Here is a 24,524-nt window from a genome sequence, read left to right as displayed (position 1 = left end):
GTGGCATCTGATTTCTGCACAGAGGCGCTGATAAACATCACCTGCTTGTGGGCGTGGCCTGACAGCTAGGCCTTATGGTATATGGAGTCCTAAGTGGGAGCGCCTACTGTGCAGTCTGTAAAATAATAGAATCCCAAGTGGGTCGAAGTCATCAAAACCCGTAGTGCTGCCTTGCTTTCTGGTTGTCAACATGTGAGAGAAGGCGCCAATCTGCTTTAGCGCCTGCTCGCCTTCCATTCCTGGTGTTCAGCGCACAGTGGAGCCTAGCAGGACCCGCAAAGCAGCGGTGGGCAGCTCTAGTTGCGACCGGGACAGCCGCTTAACATCCAGCCAAAACAGATCCCATTAAAAGAGCTGGCGCCTGGAAGTGAGTGAATCACGCTGTCTGTTGGCAGCCTGCTGACAGCGTTCTGGGTGTTTGCGCTATCACTCCTGAGGCACAGCCGGGAGCATAGCGCTGATCTTTCTAAATTGTTTTTAAAATTGTAAAACTGTGTTCTTTTTTAAAGCCTTTTGTCACTTGTTACCTGATTCTGGGGCTCCCACTGGCTTCACTGCTTCCCGTGCAGCCGAGCAAAGCGCTGCCGTGGAAACAGGCTTTTTCCCCGCCTGCCGCCATTCAGCAAGGCTCACCCCTGGCCACGCCCACCAGAACGAGGCCACGCCCACTTTTCTATTTAACTCGAGCTGACTACGAGCTCGTGGTTAAACCTATCACTCCTGAGGCACAGCCGGGAGCATAGCGCTGATCTTTCTAAATTTTATTTAAAATTGTAAAACTGTGTGCTTTTTTAAAGCCTTTTGTCACTTGTTACCTGATTCTGGGGCTCCCACTGGCTTCACTGCTTCCCGTGCAGCCGAGCAAAGCGCTGCCGTGGAAACAGGCTTTTCCCCCCCTGCCGCCATTCAGCAAGGCTCACCCCTGGCCACGCCCACCAGAACGAGGCCACGCCCACTTTTCTATTTAACTCGAGCTGACTACGAGCTCGTGGTTAAACCTATCACTCCTGAGGCACAGCCGGGAGCATAGCGCTGATCTTTCTAAAGTGTTTTTAAAATTGTAAAACTGTATGCTTTTTTAAAGCCTTTTGTCACTTGTTACCTGATTCTGGGGCTCCCACCGGCTTCACTGCTTCCCGTGCAGCCGAGCAAAGCGCTGCCGTGGAAACAGGCTTTTTGCCCGCCTGCCGCCATTCAGCAAGGCTCACCCCTGGCCACGCCCACCAGAACGAGGCCACGCCCACTTTTCTATTTAACTCGAGCTGACTACGAGCTTGTGGTTAAACCTATCACTCCTGAGGCACAGCCGGGAGCATAGCGCTGATCTTTCTAAATTGTTTTTAAAATTGTAAAACTGTGTGCTTTTTTAAAGCCTTTTGTCACTTGTTACCTGATTCTGGGGCTCCCACTGGCTTCACTTCTTCCCATGCAGCCGAGCAAAGCGCTGCCGTGGAAACAGGCTTTTTCCCCACCTGCCGCCATTCAGCAAGGCTCACCCCTGGCCACGCCCACCAGAACGAGGCCACGCCCTGTCTCCACCCTAAAGCATGTGCATCCCCCGTACGCGCAGCGGACGGGCACAGCGGGTGCGCCGCTTGCGCACCGAAGGCGCGCCTAAGGCAAGCCCGTCTGCGCCCGTCCGCAACGGGCCGGGACCAGGGGCCATAGATCCTGCCCATTTGCTGGCGTACTCCTCAGCCCAACTCTCCGCACTCCCCGCTGCCTCTCCTCTTTCCCCTTCCCTACTGTGCCGTCTGGATTCTTCCGGCATCCTCGCCTCCCGCCCCCCTAGCCCACCTTTTCCTACCGGCATACCTAATGTGGACTACTTAGTGGCCCGCTCTCTCAATCTTCCCATCCCTCTCACTATTGTCCTTATGTACCGTCCCCCCCAAGCTATGCCTTTATTTGTAGCAGCTTTACAGGATCTTCTGGCCACACTTGTGGTCAACAACTCCACGGTTATTTTACTTGGTGATTTTAACTTCTGGCCAGGCGACCCTAGGGAAGACCTGTCCTCTAAAGACTTCTCTGCTACCCTACAGAGTTTGAACTTCACATCCCACGTCACGGTCCCTACTCATATCCAGGGTCACACCCTGGATCAAATCTGGTCGTCTGGTTGCGACATCTCATCCCTTTCTAAACTCCCCTGCATCTGGTCCGACCACTCCATCATTTCTTTTCTTATTCGTATGGTCTCGGTAGATAAGCTGCCCCGACCCAAAAATATTCTGGCTCGCAGCTGGAAGGACACTGACTTCAACTCCCTCTCGCTCTCCCTGGCCTCTCCAGCTCCGGATCTTTCTGACCTCCCTCTGGATTTGAAGGCTGTCACCATCAGCACCTGGCTCCCCTCTTCTTGCGATCAGGTTGCTCCGCTAAAACAAATCAAATCCGCTCGCCCTCACGATGTTCACCAAGGAGCTCAAGGCCCTCAAACTTGATCTCAGGCGGTCAGAGCACCATTGGAGACGGAACTACTGCCCTAATCTTCGTGCCAAATACAAACTTCTTCTGAACAACTACAAAAGAGCAATTCTCGCGGCCAAAACAAAATATTTCACCGAAAAAGTGGCTCTTTCCGCCAATAAATCCCGAGAAGTCTTCTCCCTGGTCCACAACCTAGCTACCTCTGACCGCACTAACGCCAGCCCTGCTTCATCTCAGTCCCTATGCTCGTCACTCAATGATTATTTCATTGACAAGATTATTAACATCAAGGCTAATATTCCTATAGTTTCCCAAGCTGGCTCTTCCTGCTCCCTCCCTTTGCCCCCCTCCTTCTTGGATCACTTCCCACCCATCTCCTTGGACTGTTTTCTTAAATTACTTACAAAAGTTAAGTCTGGCTCTCCGGCGGACTGTGCTCCTGCACGGGTTCTAAAAATCCTTTTCACCAACTGTCCTGCTCCCCCCCTTGCTCTTCTTAATGCTTCCTTGGCTTTGGGCTCTGTCCCTTCATCCTTTAAATCTGCCATTGTTTTTCCAATCCTTAAAAAAAACGGTTTGGATCCCACTTCCCCTTCTAATTTCAGGCCCATTTCCCTCCTTCCTTACTTGGGCAAAATCCTGGAGAGCCATATCACATCTTGCCTGTCCAACTATATCGAGGAGAACCTCCTTCTGGCCTCCCATCAGGCAGGCTTTCGCCCAGGCCACTCCACGGAGTCAGTGATCATCGCGGTCTTGGACGAACTTAAAGGGAAAGCAGACATCAACCATCCCCAGGCCTTGGTCCTCCTCGATTTGTCCGCTGCGTTTGACACGGTCGATCACTCTATCCTTCTTGGCCGTGTCAGCGCAGCGGGCATCCGGGGCGCCGCCTTTTCTTGGCTTGCGTCCTTTCTTCAGGGCAGGACTCAAGCAGTCCACCTATCAGGCTTTTCGGCCCCCCCCGCTTGATCACCTGCGGGGTCCCCCAAGGCTCTTCACTTTCTCCCCTCCTTTTCAATCTGTATATCTACCCTCTTATTACTTCACTTCTCAAGCTGGGGGTATCTGTATACAACTATGCGGATGACCTCCAGCTAGTCTTCGATTTCTCTTCTCCCTCTGTGTCACCTCCTAAGTTCTGCTCCACCTTAGTTTTTATATCTGAAAGGATGAGCTCCAATCATTTGAAGCTCAATCCGGACAAGACGGAGCTTGTCCTCACAGGTGGCCCCTCTAATCCCTGGTCCACGGTTCATTGGCCCCCTTCTTTTGGTCCCCCCCCCCTCACCGGTCTCTTCTGTCCGGACATGGGCATCAAGGTCAGCCACGACCTGACTATGCATGCCCAAATCAGCTCCGTGGTGTCCTCTTGTTTCTTGTCCCTTCGCCTCATCCGAAAGATCTCCTGGTATTTCATCACGGCAGATGCCCTTAAAACCATAGTCATGGCCCTTGTCACCTCCCGCCTCGACTATGGGAACGGCCTGTACGTGGGCATACCTGCCTACGAAACCCGCCGTCTCCAGGCCATTCAAAATCAGGCCGCCCGTCTCATCCTTCGCCTTCCTAAATCTTCCCACATCACCCCTGCTCTCGAATTTCTTCATTGGCTTCCTGTGCATTCCAGATCTGTTTTCAAATTGGCCTGCTTGGCCTTTCGCGTGCACACCCACTCGGCTCCACTTTTTATTGGGTCTCTCATCACTCCCCACGTCCCAAGCCGCACCCTCTGCTCTTCCTCCCTCTCTCTTCTTCATGTCCCACGCTTCCGCAAATCCAAAACGGGAGGCACTCGATTTGCGGTCTTGGCCCCCCAGATCTGGAATAACCTCCCTTTGTTCATTCGCTCTATTCCTATGTACACCCACTTCCGCAAGGCTCTCAAAACCTTCCTGTTTTCCCAAGCATTTTCTTGCTAGTCCTCCCGTGCTCCCCTCATGAATCTGGATTAACCCCTCAGCGCCAGGAAGCCGCTTGGCCGCAGTGCACTAAATCAAGTTCCTTTTCAAATTCAAAATTCAAATTCAAATATATATATATATATATATATATATATATATATATATATATATATATAGATATATATATATATATATATATATATATATATATATATATTACCTACTGGCGGTCGCCAGTAGGTATATATAGTTAGGATTTTTTCTCTATGGGATTTTTGAAAATTCTATGTCTAATAACTTTGGCGTTTGTGGACGGAATTGGCTGAAATTTTCAGGAAAATGGCACATTTTGTTTCTGAGCAGCCCCTGAAAATTGGGGGGGGTTTCGTCCAGGGGGGGTCGAGAAAAAAGGGGGGTCCCAAAACGTGTTTTTAACATTGAGTTTTCCATAGGGCGGTTGGCCTCACTTTTAGCCCGAACGGCTGAATGGATTTGCACGAAACTTGGCAAAATTGTAGGGACTGGTAGCCCGATGTGCCTTTTGTAGGTCTCAATATATGTGCTCCAGTGGATTTTGAGAAATTAACGTTTAAAAAAAGATATATATCTGTAACAGCGGACCGGGCAGCGTCCCAGGACGCGTACTTTTCGCGCAACGGAGCTTTGTGAAGCGAAGCTGATTGGTTCTCCGGCGTCTGTCAACATTCCAAACAGTCCGTAGCGGCCGCCATCTTGTCTCTCGGTAGGATCGAGAGACAAGAGGAGGCGAAAGCGAAGGGGCAAATGACCATAAGGGGGAATAGTAGATCCTCGCTGACCCCCTAGGTTTGATGTGGAGGTTTTAAAAGGGCCCCGCGGGGCAAAAAAAAATAATAATAATAATAATCGAACGGCTGAATGGATTTGCACGAAACTTGGTAAAATATTAGGGACTGGTAGCCCGATGTGCCTTTGCTAGGTCTCAATATATGTGCTCCAGTGGATTTTGAGAAATTAACGTTCAAAAAAAGATATATATCTGTAACAGCGCTCCGCTTCGCGTACTTTTCGCGTTACGGAGCTTTGCGAAGCTGATTGGTTCTCCGGCGTCTGTCAACATTCCAAACAGTCCGTAGCGGCCGCCATCTTGTCTCTCGGTAGGATTGAGAGACAAGAGGAGGCCAAAGCGAAGGGGGAAATGACCATAAGGGGGCATAGTAGATCCTTCCTGACCTCTTAGGTTTGATGTACCATTTTGCCAAGTTTGGTGTAATTCCGTTCAGCCATTCAGGCTGTAGACGTATGTAAATGTCCTATGGAAAATTGCATGGGGAAAACACATTTGAAAGTGTTGAAATTTAGAACCAATTAAAATGTTACTTTGGTTTTGTATTTGTGTGTGATGAAAGTTAATTGGTTATGTATATATGTCAAATGAGAGGAAACCACAGCCATTTTGTGATACTACTGTCTGAGGTACATTTGTGAGGAATTTTTGGTGGTGAATTTCTGGTGTTTGATTTACACAGTACTAACACTTCTGCTACTTTTAAAAAGGTGAGTTGTTAATTTGTAAGGGGAACTATGTTGTACACTTGAAGATAATTTGAAAAATGTTTTCTGTTATTTATTTGCAGTCCTTCTGTTATACTAAATACTTGATAAAGTTAGTTTTATATTATGTATTACTAAAAACGATAAATGAAAGTGATTATTTTTTTCTGCAATTTACAGCAAGCAATTTCAAAATAAAATGGCTCACAATGAAGAGACCGTGGCAATTTCTTTTGAATTGTCCAACACATTGATTGAAATTGAGAGCACCAATAATGAAATATTGTCACAAGGAGGACATGACTTGTATGATTCCATTAGATTGATTGAAATGGACAGCACCAAGAATGAAATATTGTCACAAGGAGATGACTTGAATGATTCCACTACATTGATTGAAATTGAGAGCACCAATAATGAAATATTGTCACAAGGAGGAGATGGCTTGTATGATTCCATTAGATTGATTGAAATGGACAGCACCAATAATGAAATATTGTCACAAGGAGGAGATGACTTGAATGATTCCACTACATTGATTGAAATTGAGAGCACCAATAATGAAATATTGTCACGAGGAGATGACTTGAATGATTCCACTACATTGATTGAAATTGACAGCACCAATAATGAAATATTGTCACAAGGAGGAGATGACTTGAATGATTTTTTTGATCAATCTCTTGATGGCGAATTTATCGAGTGTTTGGAGACCATAGAGTTACAAGAATCATCATTGGAGACTTTTAATGAGGACATTGCTGATGAGGACATGTTACTAGTTCTTTCAAATTTAGAAAATTCTGAAGAATAAATTTATATTTAGAAATCAAAAATTGTTTGAGACATTATTCATTTTTATTTTTAATTTATGAGGTTGTAGCGAAGTGATTGTAGTATAAAATGAGACTTATAGTATAGAGTGCAACATTTTTATGTTACATGGTAAGTTTACTCATATTTACTTCCCTTCTGCCACTATATTATCTCCAATGTGTATTTGACATGTCTTCTTCATCTCCGGCCTCCTTTCTCTCACTGTGTGTCTCCGATGCATCTTATCGCTGGTATTTTGTGTAATTACAGAAGAGAGTAAAATAAAATAGTTCGGAACGTGAAAAGGGGGCAAAGTAGAGTACTCCTCACCCCCTAGGCCTTTTTAGGCGGTCCCAAAAGGATCAGTTTCTGCTTTCCTGAGAGATTATGGTATGAGTTCCATATACCACAATAACTTGCATTACAACATGCAAGATATCTATCTCCTATTACCAACTTTTGGAGATATTCGCGCTAAGCGCGAATATCTCCAAAAAGTAACACCTGCCCTGAGCAGTTCTTAGCCATGTTATCCAATGCGAGGTGGATAACATGGCTAAGAGCATTAGCTCGGTAATGCATGAATATCGCTGAGTTTTTAGCGATATTCATGCATTGCGGCCGTTTATTATCGCATTTGTGATAAACCTTGATAATAGCAAGGTTTATCTTCGATAATTTCTGACGATGCTTAGCGGTAAAAAATTCGTTGGTAAGCATCGTTAGCGATAAATATCGCTTAACTTTGGTAATATGCCCCAACGTCTGTTAACGTTCGATTCGAAGGAAATGAGGAAGTGTTGAAAAACATTGTCTGCGCCATCTTGCCTTTTTTGAAATGCCACACTTTTGTCGTGCACGGCAGCCATTTTAGATGTCTTGACCAGACCCACTCTCTGCACGCTGTCGATTCGTAGCATGGCTCCTCACCCTCGCAAGCATCTTCCCCAGGCACTGGTCACCTCCGCTCTCTGTCTTATGCATGGGCAATAAACCTCCCCCCATCTGCGCTGCTCTTCCCTGAGAATCACACTGTGCCCGCCCGACACCTCCCTTTCGCCCTATTCACTACCGCACCCTCTGACACTCCTCTTCCTCTGTGTCCGATTGTCCAGGCTATCAGCTAGCCCTGCAGATGTAGTTTATGGCCCCAGCTGTAAAGAATCACCCCTCTTCAAAGGAGTTATAGTAGATCAAGGCCCACACCCGATGAGATCCGTCACACCACACGTGTTCCTACTATCTGAAAACTATCCTGTATTGTGATTGGGGAGGGGACCGAGCCTGAAGCGGAAGATTCCAGGAATGACTCTTTGTACATCAAAGTTTTTACAATTATGTGTCACATAAAAAATATATAGCACTCCAACAAAGTAGTAGGAATATAAAACTTTAATAACATATAAATATATACAACAAAACAAAAACAGTAAAAACATTTAAACAACGAAGAGACCGTGGCAATTTCTTTTGAATTATCCAATAGATTTATTGAAATTGACAGCACCAATAATGAAATATTCTTGTCAGTAGCGGTCTGTTGTGCGAATAGTTCCAAGGCAGCAGAACGCGCTGAAATCTAGATGGCACGAAAGTGATGTCTAGCAAGTTGCCGCCCAGCAAATAACGGCGTGGGGCGCCGCGGGGGTGAGTGAGTCCAGTAGGCACCACAGCTATTCTTACCGGCATTGCAGAATTACTGCTGGGGACAATGCCTGTGCTGGAGCAGGGTCACAGCAGAAACAAAAAGGATTCTGTTGAAGATGTTGTTGGTTTTCAATTTGAAAACAGTTCTGGTGTCAACTGCTATGCTAATGTAGTGGTTAATGTTTTGTTTTCTCTAGAAAATGTAAAAGAGGGGGAGGCAGTCCAAAGTTCCGTTAAAAGGGCAAAGGAAAGGATCGGTGGTTTGAACTATCAGTCAAAAAGGGGAGGGGGTGCAACAATTTTTCCTACCGGGTCACCCTGTGCTTTCACCGGAAGTGAGGTCTGCAGGATTCTAGTAATTCAAAGTGAGGCTGGCGCCGACGTCCCACGGATACAGTTTCGTCACTCCACGGGTGATCATGGCAGTCATTCCCCATCGGGGGTCGGAGACTCCCGCGGCTCCTCTAGAATCTTCAAGGTCGTGGAGGACTACGGTGGTGGAGTCAACCAGTGACCGGGCCATTTCTTTATGCTGGGCCCGCTCTTGCCAGGTCGACCGCCATTTTGAGAGTTCGGTAGCTACTGGCGATCGCGGGGTCAAATGAGCGGACGGGCTCCACCCTGCCGGGCGAGACGTTGCAGCATGGCCACAGTGGAAGAACTCTTTTCCGGGCGCCTGGAGCGCTGAGGGTGCAGCTGGGAAGCCTCCACTGGGGAGGCGGGAGAGGCCTGTTCGCACCGTCTCTCCCTCCCAGTGCACCCCACGGCGTCTCGCTTGAGATTTGTTATGGCCGGACCAGGCGATGAGGACGAGGGGGGGGGGTCGGAGGCATGTGCAAGACATCCCCCCCCAGGGTTGTTGCAGCAATTATACAAGAAAGAAGAAGTGTCCCGTCCGTCTTCGGGCCGGGCTTCCGGTAGATGTCGGCCGGACGCCCCTGGCTCTGGCCCCATGAACGGGTTTCTTGGTTTATCGGCTGCAGCCGGATTCCGTCGGCCTCGGCCCCCCGACCGTTGGTGGCCGGACCGGAAGAGCATGTGGCGGGACTACCTGCAACTCTCAAGGGCCACCGCGGCCGGACTGGGAGAGAGAGGGGAGGGTCGAGGAGACATTCCCCCCCCCTGCAACTGTTCAGCGTTGTAAAGGCAATCCCCTGGCCGGGTCCCGTTGGTCTCGGCCTCTCCTCCGGCTACACCCTACGTTAGGATCTCCTGGCCGAGGCGTGGCAGCAGGACCTGCCTTATATGGGCTGCTCCCGGCTGGGCGTAGCCGGAACCCTGCCCCACCTTGGAAGTTTCCAGAGTGGGGGCGGATGTTCTACTGACTTGCATTTTCCCTAGTCTATCGATTTTTTTGGCGTGGCAGGCGGTGGGACAGCGAGGGGTGATTTGGTTTCTCTTACTGTTTTTCTGGTCTCTCACCACTGGCATATTTTAACGTTTTCTTGTTTCTAGGACATTAATAGGTTTTATCATTACGTTATGTTATCGTTTCTTTGTTCGTTGTTTAATAAAAGTTCATGTTCATCAGTGGCCTACTGATTTTCGTTTTCCTATTCTTTTCTTTCCAGGTTGTTTCATGCTAAAGTTTCTGTTAACAGGATACAGTGATCACTTCGTTATTATTGCATATGTCCTTTTCACTAGGGGTGCTCTCTGGTCGGGCCAGATGACTTATGTCTAGTAAATGGTCCGGGTGAAACAGGTGCATCAATCAGTGGGGAGTAGATAGGCATGACAGATTACAACGGGGGAGAAAGGTCCGCATTACGTACCCTTTCACTACTTGCAAAGATTTTCCTACGTTTATTTGCAAACAGGGAATACCTCCAAAAAGAACTAATTCCCAAACAGTCAATGTTCGGACAATCAATCAATCAATGAGGAATGAAATAGGTACGACGTGTTAAAGGCTTGCGTTACCTACCCTTCACTATCTGCAAAGGGAGAGAGAATATTCCTATTCTTCCTCGTTTGCAGGCAGAGAAGATCCTTAAGAGAACCAACTTCGAACAATTCAATGCTCGATTCAAACAATCAACAAGGGGTACTGTGAACACAAATGAACGCCGCTTATGTACATACGCATTGCTATTTTCAACAGGTTGTTCCTAATGTTTCTATTTTAGCGAGGTCAAAAAGAGATCCCATTAGTGGCCTACTGATTTTGCTCGATTCCTTTTGTTTTTTTACACGGTTTTTCGCTATCTGCAAAGACTAAACAGAGTATTTTGACTCTGTGCTTGTTTGTAAATAGAGAATGAACCAAAGAGAACAATCAATCAAATGGAGAGAGAAGCAGGCACGACGGATTACAAAGGGGGCAAAGGGCTGCGTTAACTACCCTTCACTATCTGCAAAGAGAGAGTACTCCTAATAGAAATGAGGGGTGGGGGGCAGCATTCAAAGCAGATCAGTGTGCATAAACACGAAAATGTTTTTACTTACCACGTACTTGACATTCGACAGCTTATGATATTTGCTATTAAAAAACCATTGAAATTCACTGAAAAAACCATAGGTTATAGACCATATATAGTTAGGAATTAGCATTTACAAAACCTTGAAAATTCACTGAAAAAACCATAGGTTATAGACCATATATAGTTAGGAATTAGCATTTAAAAAACCTTATTTTACTCACACAAAACCATTGAAATTCCATATATAGTTAGTTGCACTAACTATATATCGCGCACCCGCAATCCACTGCTGATGATGTCACATATTACATCATTCATGACATGGTCAGTGACATCACTGATGACATCACTGATGACATCTCAAATGACATCACTGATGACATCACTGATGACATCTCATTTGACATCAATGACCACATCACTGATGATATCATTCATGTGACAATACAATGCATCTCCTCACATTTTAATATAACCTCTGTTTCACCCAGTGTTAAAAAGAGTATAATTTTTGAAACCATTGACACACCAATACTAGTTACTACATACGCACTCACTGATTGCTACGTCTACACACACCTTCACTCATTCACCCATACAATCATTCATACATACAATCACTCATCTTTACAACACTATCATATGCACTCATACACCTATACAGACACTCACAGTCTGCCACTCATCCATGGAGTTACTTACACACCTAGTCAGTCCTGTAAAGAATCAATGAGACTTCCATTTTCTTGTCTATACAGTTAAACATAGAGCACCTTACATTTTCAAACATGTACTAACACATACTTACTTTCTTATACAATCATTGATACAAGTACAGATTGATCTGCACAGAGTCACACACCTCCCAGCTAGCCACACACACACTCAGTCTCCCATACAAATACTTGGGCAATCAATCAATAACCCATATAGTTACTCATATAGCTACTGATCAACACATGCAGCAGTTTACAGAACAACAGACATAATGATGCACAAATTAAGACAGTTTAGTCACTAACCAATGCACTCAGTGAGACACATTTAATCACTCACTCATACATTCAGTCATGCACCTACTAAATCCTTCGTCCAGACACTTATACATCCACTCATTCTTCAATATGTAAGACATATTTTAACTTTACAGAATTATACAGTCACTGGATGTAGTCATCAGTGATGTCATTTGAGATGTCATCAGTGATGTCATCAGTGATGTCATTTGAGATGTCATCAGTGATGTCATCAGTGATGTCACTGACCATGTCATGAATGATGTAATATGTGACATCATCAGCAGTGGATTGCGGGTGCGCGATATATAGTTAGTGCAACTAACTATATATGGAATTTCAATGGTTTTGTGTGAGTAAAATAAGGTTTTTTAAATGCTAATTCCTAACTATATATGGTCTATAACCTATGGTTTTTTCAGTGAATATATATATATATATATATATTTATATATATATATATTACCTACTGGCGGTCGCCAGTAGGTAGTTATAGTTAGGACCCAGCTACCATAAGAAATCTGCAATGTTCTATTGGAAATAACTTTGGCGCCGGTTGAGGAATTTGCGTGTACTTTTTCAGAATTTAGGCCAGCTCCGCTCTGCTCCTTCCCTGAAAGTTTCGTGGGGATTCGTGAAGTGGGGGCCGAGAAAAAAGGGGGTCCCAAAACATGTTTTCCCCATGTTAATTTCCATAGGACGAATAGACAAGGATACAGCCCGAACCGCTGAACGGAATTACACCAAACTTTGCAAAATTGTAGGGACTGGTATGCAGAAGTGCCTTTTCTATATTTGGTGAAAATTGCTCCAGTGTTTTTTTCAAGAATTAACTTCAAAAACACATATATATCTATATGCGCGCTTCCAGCGCTTACCGGTATGCGTACCGGGGAGCGCCACGGAAGTGCACGAGCGGAAAGCTGATTGGCTCTCGGGTGTCTGTCAACATTCTAAACAGTCCGGAGAGTCCGCCATCTTGTGTCTCGGTAGAATCAAGACACAAGAGGTGAAAAAAAAAGGGGGAAATGATTAAAAGGGGGCAGGGTAGATACCCCCTGACCCCTATGTTTTCTGAGGGGGGCCTAAAAGGGCCCTGAAAGGCAAAAAAACGTTTTGAATTTTTTTTATTTTCGCGGGGTAAGCCCTGGGTGCGTTCCCATATACGCTTCCCGGTACGCGTACCCTGAGCGCACCAGGGGGTAAAACAGTGTAAAAAATTAGAGTAAAAAAGTAATACAGAGTGCTTATAGGTAGGGTAGCTCTGGAAAGAGCTGTTGTGTTATGTGGGTGTTTTTTGTACCTACAAGTAGGTACCGATGCAGAGTCTAAAATTCAAGAGGCAGACTCTATTCCCCTCATCTGTAAAATGTACACCATTTCTCCTATAGATGCCTTGCATGTTGTAACGCAAGTTGTTGTGGTATATGGAACCCATACCATAGTCTCTGAGGAAAGCAGAAACAGATTTATTCACATGTTTCCTTGCTTTCTCAATCTGTGGACAAAATTGGTTGGACCAGTTCCATTTTTGCCTTTGGTATATATTAGAAAATACCAAGGCAGTTTTTGGAAAAAGTGACATCAATTGCCCAAAGATGTCCTTTAAAAGCATTTCCAGACCTACCCCAGTCAAAGTGCTCAGGTCATTGCCACCACAGTGCACAATTATGAGGTCAGGGTGTGGTAGATGCATAAAGGATTTTACCAATGGTATCAATTGGTGACTTTTCAATCCTCTCTGTCCAATCTACACAATGTCCACATTTGGTAAATCAAGGTTGGAAATACCTCTGTTACTTGCATATTTTTCACTCCAGTGAACAAAGCTATGACCCACAATCCAGACTTTTGGCATCTTCAAGGTAGATGTGGTTGTATTCAGATGATTTGTGGAAATGAAATGGCAGTTTGAAAGTAGGAGTTATGAAAAAAAGTGGTTGAGATTCAGTGCACTTGAAAAACAAGAAATGATTGGTGGTTTCTTAAAATTCACCACTGAAAATTAGGGTGCATGCTTTTGTTTTTTGAAAGAAGTAATTCTAATGGTTGAGAAAAAGTCATTGAAATAAACATTGCACATGATTAGCTACTACATTGAGAGGTCAAACACCCTTGCTGGATTCTTTTGCAACATAGTATGATGAACTTTTCAACTGTGTGCTGAGTTAGGTGGGAGCTACCATGGTAACAGGGTGAATGAGCACTGGGGGATGGGTGAATAATATGTGAGTTTGAAAGTGTTGAAATGTAGAACCAATTAAAATGTTAGTTTGGTTTTGAAATAGTGTGGAAAGAATTTTAATTGGTTAAGTCCAGGGATATGTGTGAAGAATTACAGGGAATCAGGGCCATTTGTGGTTGCAGTGTTTGAGGTGCATTTCAGAGATTCTGCTTAACCCCTTCCACGCTAATGACAAATCCAGCTCGTCACGGGCGTTACCTGCGCTGCGCTCATGACGAGCTGGCTTTGTCATAAACAGGCCAATTTTTATTTATCAGCGCACAGCGGGAAAACCCGCTAGCACTGTAGTGGTTAAGAAAATCTGGTGTGTGTGACTGACACTGTTCTAAATCTTCTAAAGCATTTTTAAAGGTGAGTAATGATTCATTTAATAAAGATAGACTGCTGTATGCACTATGGGGAAGATTAAGAAGCATATTGTGCTTCTTTATTATTGCATTGTGTGTCTTGTTTTTTTGTAATGCTGTTAAAAAATCTAATGGTGCATATTGGAAATGTATTTTGGAAATGAGTTAGGTTTCTGCCTTGTTTTGTAGTGGTCATTTAAATGGGCTGTGCTCTGTGTCAAAAACGATTTACTATGGAAAATGTTTTCTGGTAAAATGTCTGGCTTTTAAATTTTGGTCAAGGATCACACTGAGTGTCTGTGTGAAATAAGGAATTATATTCTCAATTTTTTCAATAATGTCACCTGTGTCTGCTGACAGTTTGCCTCTCTTAGCTTAAAGGGTACTCTGTGCCTGTGTGTAGCGTGGGTGTGTGGACAGGCGGAGGTCTTACTGCTGGGGACATAGGAACAGGCTGGAGACTTATTCTGCGTAAGGAGGGCTTTATTTTAATGAAGGTTTTTCGAGTCCTGAAAGTCAGTCTTTCTCTAGCAAAGTTGGCCCGGTCCGTGGTGGCGTCCGTTCTGGTCGAGGATGACGAGGCCGTCCTCTTCCCCCCTGATGGTATGGATATCTTCAAGGGACCTTGTGGGCTACGTACTCCACGGCAGCTGTGACAGCCACACTCCTCCCTCGGGAGTGTGGCCGGCAGTTCACCGAGTCGTTGGCCTCCTGGCTTTCCACCGTCTCCCGCTCTCTCTCCTTCGGTCTTCTCCCGTCCTCTCCTGGGCTCTCCGTCCTCCTCTCGATGCTCGTCTCCCGTTCTCCGCTCCGCTTCCTCCTGGGTGTAAACACACCCCGAATAGAGGGCTTCCTGGCTTATGTCCAATCCGGGTCCTCCTACGTCATGAGGGGGCGTGGTCTCATCATCTGTGAAGGCCCAGTTAAAGGCGCCCTCCTGCATTTTGTCCACCGTCCTCGGAAAGCAACGGACTGGTGTCCCATTCGGACTGAGGGGAAGGAGGGGAGGGACAATCAACAATCCACCACAGAACAGGTGTTCCCGTTCCCACCCCGTTACACTGTGTCTCATGTCACTTTGCACCTGTCCAATCTCTCTCTTTCTGTGTGTCATTTCTCTCTTTGTGTGTGTCTCATGTCACTCTGGTAAATGTTGAAGCAACACAGGCACAGAGTGAGGTGAGACACAGGCAGAGAGTACCCTTTATTTATATATGATTTGGTGCATGCAGTTGACACCAGTGGTCGAGCATATGAGGTGAAGGACGGTTGTCCGGTTGAAAAAGAAAAAATTGTGCCTAGAAATACAAAAGAGGTATTAGCTGATTAAGTTTTAGGGAGATGTCCTAAGGCTCCAGTGTATACTTGGAATTGTAGTAGTATTTGTAGTGTGCAACAGGATTCAATTGATTTGTTTCTCAGTTTCTTACGGACATATACTAAGAAAAGTCTAAAACAAAAGATGAAGATTTTGCAAGAGTTAGATCCTTGTAGAGTGAGAGAAAAAACAGGTTTGCATGGGCATTCTCTGGCTTGTCTTTCAAGAAAAGTATGTCAGAGTGTTTTTCACCATTTTAGGATGTTAGCAGTGCATCATAATAAAGTGAGGAAATTAGTGAGAAGGTTGTATTATGCAAAAAGTCCAGCACTTAAGCTAAAACAGTTAAACAGTGCTCTTTTTCATGGAACTGAATTAGATGTGAAGAACATTTGTGAAGAAATTGAGTTGTGTTACTTTGGTGAAAAAGAGGACAGTGCAGAAACTGATACAGTAATAGAAGGTAATGTGGAAGAGAATGTAGAGATTTCAAGTACAGAAAAATCTGAACATGAAATTACAAAGTTAAAGGTCAATTCAAGTGAAAGGCCTAATTTTACTTGTGTGTGTTGTCGACAAACTCATTATAAGAATCAGACTAGATTAGTTGATTTATATGTCAAAAGTGAAATGGAAAATAAGGATGAGTGGAAGGATTTTGCAACTTATTTGTTGGTAGAAAATTATTTTATTTGGGTTCTGATCAACGTATTTGTAAATATTGTTATAATAAATGAAATGAAAACAGAATGCCTGCTATAGCTGTTCATACTAATCTGGAGTTGGTAGACATTCCTTCTGAATTGATGGATTTAAATACCTATGAGTCTATTCTGATTCAATGTGTGCATCCTTTTCAGGCTATTGTTCGCATGGAGCCTAAGACAGCGAAATTGCCTCCTTCAGATTTACAGAGAGGATTAAAGGGAAGAGTTGTTTATTTGCCTCTAGATTTTAAGAAAAATATTGATACAATTGGTGTAGAAAAAGTAGAAGAGGAACCTCTGGTTATTCCAGTTAATCGTGTTCCAACAAAGAGTAAAAAAATCTGGCAAGAATTAGTGGATGTTAGAAAAGTCAAAAAGGCAATGTTGTATTTGGTAAAAAATAATCACTACTCCAAAAATGTGTTCATCTATTGCATTCCATCGAAGTAATGGGGAATGCTATTGACATGTTTCAAATGAAAGAAGCAAAAGGAAGTCCCATTAGTGTATGGGAAGAAAGTTTGGAAGTTCGTTGTTTTCCACAGTTATTTCTAACAGGTCAAGGTGGACGATATGACGACCGACCTGTTCAAATTCCTGCATCTGAATACCGGACTTTAAGATTATATGCAGAAGATCCAAGGTTTTGTCAATGCATTCCATATTTGTTCCATCTACTGTTTGAGAGTGACTTGTCTGGACTTTCTTATGCAGTGAACCATATACTGAAAAGTGGAGTACATCTACAAAATGTTTCGGCAAGAGACTTTATGGATAAAGTGAAACTGCAAGACAGTGTTTTGGAATCTCAGCTAATTAATCTCATGGCATGTCAGCATGGTACTAACGAGTATTGGTACCGTCGTCATGGGGAATTGAAATGTATGCTAAGAAACTTAGGAACTCCTACATGGTTCCTCACTCTTAGCTGTGCTGAGTATGCTTGGGAAGACTTACTTCAATTTCTACGAGAGGCAAATAAAAACATTGAAAATATTGAATACAAGACACCTGGAGAACTGTGCTCTTTAGATCCAGTTAATGTATGCAGGTATTTCAATCATAGGTTTGAAGCTATGATGTCTTTTATTACAAACAAAAAAAATCCTCCGCTTGGAGAGGTTTTGGATTTCTTTTGGAGAAAGGAGTATCAAGCAAGAGGTGCTCCTCACATACATATTCTGCTATGGATTAAAGATGCACCCAAATTTGGAACAGATTCAGATGAGAAAGTGATGAGTTTCATTGAACAGTATTCTACATGTGCTGTTCCGAAAACTTCAGAAGAAAACAATTTACGACATCAAGTTTTACGCTTTCAAACCCATTGTTGTGGAAAATACTGTAGTTGAAAATACAAATCCAAGGACAAGTTCTACACAAAATGTCGTTTTGCATTTCCACGCCCAGTAACATCGAAAGGAAGAGTGAACAATTTTATGTCTTCTCTGCGACATACTGTGACAAGAAAATCACCGAAAAATACATACAACCTAAGAAGAAATGAAGAGTCCAAATACATAAATGACTACAACCCAGTCATTTTGTCCATGTGGAATGCTAACAATGATATTCAATATGTTGCTGACAACTCTAATGCTGTGGCTCGATATGTGACGTCTTACATCACAAAATCAGAAAAGACGGAACTGAAGGAAATGTGGGAGGAAATTTCACATGAAAAGAGTCTAAGTAAGAAATGATACAGTTACAGTCTGAAGATGTTGTCGCTTTGAGAAATTGGAGCTTATGAATGTTCTGATCGGTTATTATCAGCAAGTCTATATGCCAAATCTAGAACAATCATTTGGGTGAGTCTAGGTCTTGGTGCAACACGAAACCGAGTTTGGAAATCTGTACAATAAATTGAGTATTTGGCAGAGAAAGAACCAAACAGTACAGATATTTTGAAGACAAACATGTTGGATACATACTATCCAAATAGAAGTAGTCATCTTGAGAACGTTTGTCTCTATGAAGTTCTGCAAACCTATACTTTTAAGAGGAACATCACAGAAGATATCAATGAAGGTGTATATGCTGTAATTGGATGTGAAGGCTGTCTGGTGAAACAAAGAAAAGGCCATTTGATTAATCATCGAAAATTGAGTTGTCAATCTCTAGACAAAAGGGAATTTTACTATTTAGCTCTTTTGCAACTCTTTAAGCCATGGCGTACAGAAGAGGAACTACTTGGAGATTTTCTTACTCATGAAGATTCGTTCAATGCAACCAAGGATACCATAGAATGCCCTGTTTTTTCAAATTATATGCAAATGTTGAACGAGGAAATACAGCAAGAAGCTACAATTGCAGCAGAGATTGCTAGAGACAGTTCTCAAGACAGTCAGAGTTCTGCTTCATGGAGTCAGGATCCACTAGGAGGACCAATTTTCCAAAATGAAGCTGCCACTGCCATGGATGAAGTGGAAAGAGCCATGGAACAAGCTTAGGAGGATATAGTTAACTTAGAAGATTTGGAAAAAGAACTAAACATTGAGCAGAGACAAATATATGACGAAGTCACAGAACAGATTGTAGTTTGGTTTGCCCTGTTCCCATCATGCACTGGGACAGGAACAGACTAATTTGCATACAGCCAGGTTCTGAAACTGGGATGGTGCAATGAGCTAAAAAACGGTGTTGGATCTAGCCCTGATCTCTTGACTGGGTGAGAGTATTCTGCTTAATTCAGAGACTCTGTCCCTCACCACCCCTTGTTGTAAATAATTTTGTCCACCCTAAGCGTGGAAGGGTATACTCAGACATGAGTCCCCTGCTCATTGCACCATCAGGATTCAAGCAAGCCGGGCCGAAGACGGCTGTAATGCCAGAAACCGGTCCCCGGAAGCTTGTTTCCTTCCCAGTGTAAGAATTGGCTTTTGTAGTTTGGTTTGCCCTGTTCCCATCATGCACTGGGACAGGAACAGACTAATTTGCATACAGCCAGGTTCTGAAACTGGGATGGTGCAATGAGCTAAAAAACGGTGTTGGATCTAGCCCTGATCTCTTGACTGGGTGAGAGTATTCTGCTTAATTCAGAGACTCTGTCCCTCACCACCCCTTGTTGTAAATAATTTTGTCCACCCTAAGCGTGGAAGGGTATACTCAGACATGAGTCCCTTGCTCATTGCACCATCAGGATTCAAGCAAGCCGGGCCGAAGACGGCTGTAATGCCAGAAACCGGTCCCCGGAAGCTTGTTTCCTTCCCAGTGTAAGAATTGGCTTTTATAGTTTGGTTTGCCCTGTTCCCATCATGCACTGGGACAGGAACAGACTAATTTGCATACAGCCAGGTTCTGAAACTGGGATGGTGCAATGAGCTAAAAAACAGTGTTGGATCTAGCCCTGATCTCTTGACTGGGTGAGAGTATTCTGCTTAATTCAGAGACTCTGTCCCTCACCACCCCTTGTTGTAAATAATTTTGTCCACCCTAAGCATGGAAGGGTATACTCAGACATGAGTCCGTTGCTCATTGCACCATCAGGATTCAAGCAAGCCGGGCCGAAGACGGCTGTAATGCCAGAAACCGGTCCCCGAAAGCTTGTTTCCTTCCCAGTGTAAGAATTGGCTTTTGTAGTTTGGTTTGCCCTGTTCCCATCATGCACTGGGACAGGAACAGACTAATTTGCATACAGCCAGGTTCTGAAACTGGGATGGTGCAATGAGCTAAAAAACGGTGTTGGATCTAGCCCTGATCTCTTGACTGGGTGAGAGTATTCTGCTTAATTCAGAGACTCTGTCCCTCACCACCCCTTGTTGTAAATAATTTTGTCCACCCTAAGCGTGGAAGGGTATACTCAGACATGAGTCCCTTGCTCATTGCACCATCAGGATTCAAGCAAGCCGGGCCGAAGACGGCTGTAATGCCAGAAACCGGTCCCCGGAAGCTTGTTTCCTTCCCAGTGTAAGAATTGGCTTTTGTAGTTTGGTTTGCCCTGTTCCCATCATGCACTGGGACAGGAACAGACTAATTTGTATACAGCCAGGTTCTGAAACTGGGATGGTGCAATGAGCTAAAAAACGGTGTTGGATCTAGCCCTGATCTCTTGACTGGGTGAGAGTATTCTGCTTAATTCAGAGACTCTGTCCCTCACCACCCCTTGTTGTAAATAATTTTGTCCACCCTAAGCGTGGAAGGGTATACTCAGACATGAGTCCCTTGCTCATTGCACCATCAGGATTCAAGCAAGCCGGGCCGAAGACGGCTGTAATGCCAGAAACCGGTCCCCGGAAGCTTGTTTCCTTCCCAGTGTAAGAATTGGCTTTTGTAGTTTGGTTTGCCCTCTTCCCATCATGCACTGGGACAGGAACAGACTAATTTGCATACAGCCAGGTTCTGAAACTGGGATGGTGCAATGAGCTAAAAAACGGTGTTGGATCTAGCCCTGATCTCTTGACTGGGTGAGAGTATTCTGCTTAAGTCAGAGACTCTGTCCCTCACCACCCCTTGTTGTACAGAACAGATTGAGCATGGTTTATGTCATGAGAACAAAGAGTGCTCATGTACATCATTTATACCTGTCCGACTGTATGTGAGTGGAGAAGCAGGAACTAGAAAAAGTTTTCTGATTAAAGCAATTGCAACTTATCTGCAAAAAAGAACGTAGTCATCACTGTCTTGTGTTGTTACCGCTCCAACTGGGTTGGCAGCATATAACATTAAAGGGATTACTTTACATCATTTATTGATGCTGCCAGTAGAGCATGATAATAAATTACAATACCACAAGCTATCTGGAGAAGCTTGTTGTGAAGTTTCAAGAGTCCTAAAGAAAATGAAACTTCTTATCATTGATGAGGTAAGCATGGTATCAAATGTAATGCTTGCTTTTGTGCATTTAAGAATGCAAGCAATTCTTAAAACAGAGTATGATGTGTTATTTGGAAGCAAACACCTCATTGTTTTTGGAGATCTAGTGCAGCTAACTCCAGTGAAAGGACAACCAGTGTTTAAAATGCTTACACATGAAGATACAAGGAAGTGCCTAGGAAGCATTGGAAATGTTAACATATGGTTAAATTTCAAATATGCAGAACTGCTTCAAAATATGCGATAGGCAAAGGATGAAGATTATAAAAATATTCTACAAGATGTAAGAATTGGAAAAGTAAGTGGTCATGGCAAAGAAGCTTTACATGCACGATTAATTTCAAATTTGTTTCCAAACGAAAACATTCTCCCAGAGAATATTTTTAAGAAAATTCCTGAAAATAAATCTGTCATATGCTTGATGCCAACTCTGCAAGAATGTTCAATCTTCAACAACAAAATGTTAAAGTTAGAAAATCAAGAGACTGTGAAACTGGAAGCTATTGATAAAATAGAGCATGAAGGAGCAACTATTATTTTCTCAGGAAAGTTGAAATCAAAATTGGATTCTTTAGAGAAGACAATATCTAAAACTGCTGGTTTGGAAAAGACTCTGTATGCATCTTTAAATTGTCGTATAATTTTACGATGTAATTTACATGTGGAAAGAGGTTTAGTAAATGGAGCAATGGGTCATGTTGTTGATTTTGTGAATTACCGAAATAGAGATGGAATTGAATTTATAAAAATTAAATTTGATGGTATTGAAGAAGTACAACAAATCAGTCGTTGCTCTGCTCGATTTTTGCTTGTGAAAGATTTATATGTCCGCCGAAAACAGTTTCCTGTTTCTTTGGCATATGCAGTGACTATTCATAAATATCAAGGTTTAAGTGTAGATAGTGCTTTGGTGAATATTGGAAGTTCTGTTTTCAAGGAGGGTATGGCATATGTTGCTTTATCTCGAGTCAGAAGTTTATCTGGATTGTACTTGATTGATTTTGATGAGACAAAGATTAGTGCTGATCTAAATTGTGTAAAAGAATATAATAGGTTAAGAAGAGAGTATGCTCCAAATTTACCTCAATATCCTCTATTTGAAAAGCGTGCAATAGGCCGAAAAAGAAGAAATGAGAAAAATTGTAGTAAAGTTGTAGCAAAAAGAAAAAAAGTAGATGAACCAGTAATTTTAAGCAGAAAGGAAAAGGATTCAGTTAAAGATGTTTTTGGATTTCAGTTTGAAAACAGTTCCGGTATCAACTGCTATGCTAATGTTGTGGTTAATGTTGTTTTTTTACTCCAAACTGTACAAGAACAGATTGTTGAAAATCGGGATCAAAGATGTTGTTGTTTGTTGAATTCTGTGTTTGAGAAATGTAGGAGTGATAGAACAAAAATACAAAGGGGCATATTTTCAAGGGGGTTTATCTCCGCTTTTTTGGCTTTAAAAGCCAAGAAAGCGGAGATAAAATTATCTCCCTATTACCTAGCTGTCGCTAACACCAGTTAGCGACAGCTAGTAGGAGATAGCGACCATCTTGGGCCCCACTTTGCATGTCAGTGATATTTATCACTAATGACATGCAAAGTGGGCGTGCCAAGATGTTAGCGACTGGAAACAGTCGCTAACATCGCTATCTCCTATTACCAACTTTTGGAGATATTCGCGCTAAGCGCGAATATCTCCAAAAACTAACACCTGCCCTGAGCAGTTCTTAGCCATGTTATCCAATGGGAGGTGGATAACATGGCTAAGAGCATTAGCTCGGTAATGCATGAATATCGCGGACTTTTCAGCGATATTCATGCATTGCGGCCGATTTTTATCGCATTTGCGATAAACCTTGATAATAGCAAGGTTTATCTGCGATAATTTCTGACGATGCTTAGCGTTAAAAAATTTGTTGCTAAGCATCGTTAGCGATAAATATCGCTTAACGTTGGTAATATGCCCCAAAGTGTTTCTGAAATTCGAAATGTTTTAGACATATTTTCTGGTCTAAATCAATTTTCACAGAATATTCAGCAAGATTGTCAGGAATTTCTAATGCATATGCTTGTTGTATTGCAAGATTAAGGTGTAGATGTAGAAAATCTTTTTGGCATTTCTTATAAATGGCAACATGACTGTGACAATTGCTCCTTTTCAAGTACTATTAAAATAGACACTGAAAGATTTATATATTTGATTTTACCAGACTGCAAATCAGTGTCTTTTAATAATCCAGTTAGAGAAGCAAATCAAAACATGGTCTGTACTCAATGTAAATCTGCAATGCTATCAACATTATTTATACAAAGATATAGACAGTATGTAATTTTAATGTTCCAACGATGTGGACCTGATGGAACTAAATTGACAACTTTAATTCAAAATGTTGTGGCTTCTCAATTATCAGTTTCAGGAAGAACCTTTGCAACTGCCGTAATTATTTACCATGATGGTCCTTCGACAACATCAGGACATTACATAGCTTATTTAAAATGTCAAAAAGGCTGGACTAATTGTAATGATACTCAATTGACTTTCAAACAACGTTTGCCTTCTGACTTACAAAATTCTTACCTAGTGTTCTTACAACCGAAATTTTAGGAAAGGTAATTGGCCTATGAAGATTGGAGCAGTTAATAAAACTTAGGGGCATATTACCAAGCAATGGCGATAATTATCGCTATTGCTTGGTTAGAGACAAAAATTTACAGCAGAGCTGCGGCGATTTTTATCGCAGATAAACCTTGGTATTACCAAGGTTTATCGCAAATGCGATAAAAAACGGCCACAATGCATGAATATCGCTGAAAAGTCAGCGATATTCATGCATTACCGAGCTAATGCTCTTAGCCATGTTATCCACCTCCCATTGGATAACATGGCTAAGAACTGCTCAGGGGCAGGTGTTAGCTTTTGGAGATATTCGCGCTTAGCGTGAATATCTCCAAAAGTTGGTAATAGGAGATAGCGATGTTAGCGACTGTTTCCAGTCGCTAACATCTTGGCACGCCCACTTTACATGTCATTAGTGATAAATATCACTGACATGCAAAGTGGGGCCCAAGATGGTCGCTATCTCCTACTAGCTGTCGCTAACTGGTGTTAGCGACAGCTAGGCAATAGGGAGATAATTTTATCTCTGCTTTCTTGGCTTTTAAAGCCAAAAAAGCGGAGATAAACCCCCTTGATAATATGCCAGTTAGTTTGCTGTTCAAAATTACTTTGCGAGTGAGAGTGATCAAGATAATAAAAAAACTTGTAGTTGTCATAGAGGTAGTGTATGTGTATCACATAGTGAGTGATGTGAGTATTATAGGAAATGTTAATC

This window comes from Lissotriton helveticus, chromosome 1_1, assembly GCF_964261635.1.
Source record: "Lissotriton helveticus chromosome 1_1, aLisHel1.1, whole genome shotgun sequence".
Classification (NCBI taxonomy): domain Eukaryota; kingdom Metazoa; phylum Chordata; class Amphibia; order Caudata; family Salamandridae; genus Lissotriton; species Lissotriton helveticus.
This window is presented reverse-complemented; position numbering follows the sequence as displayed.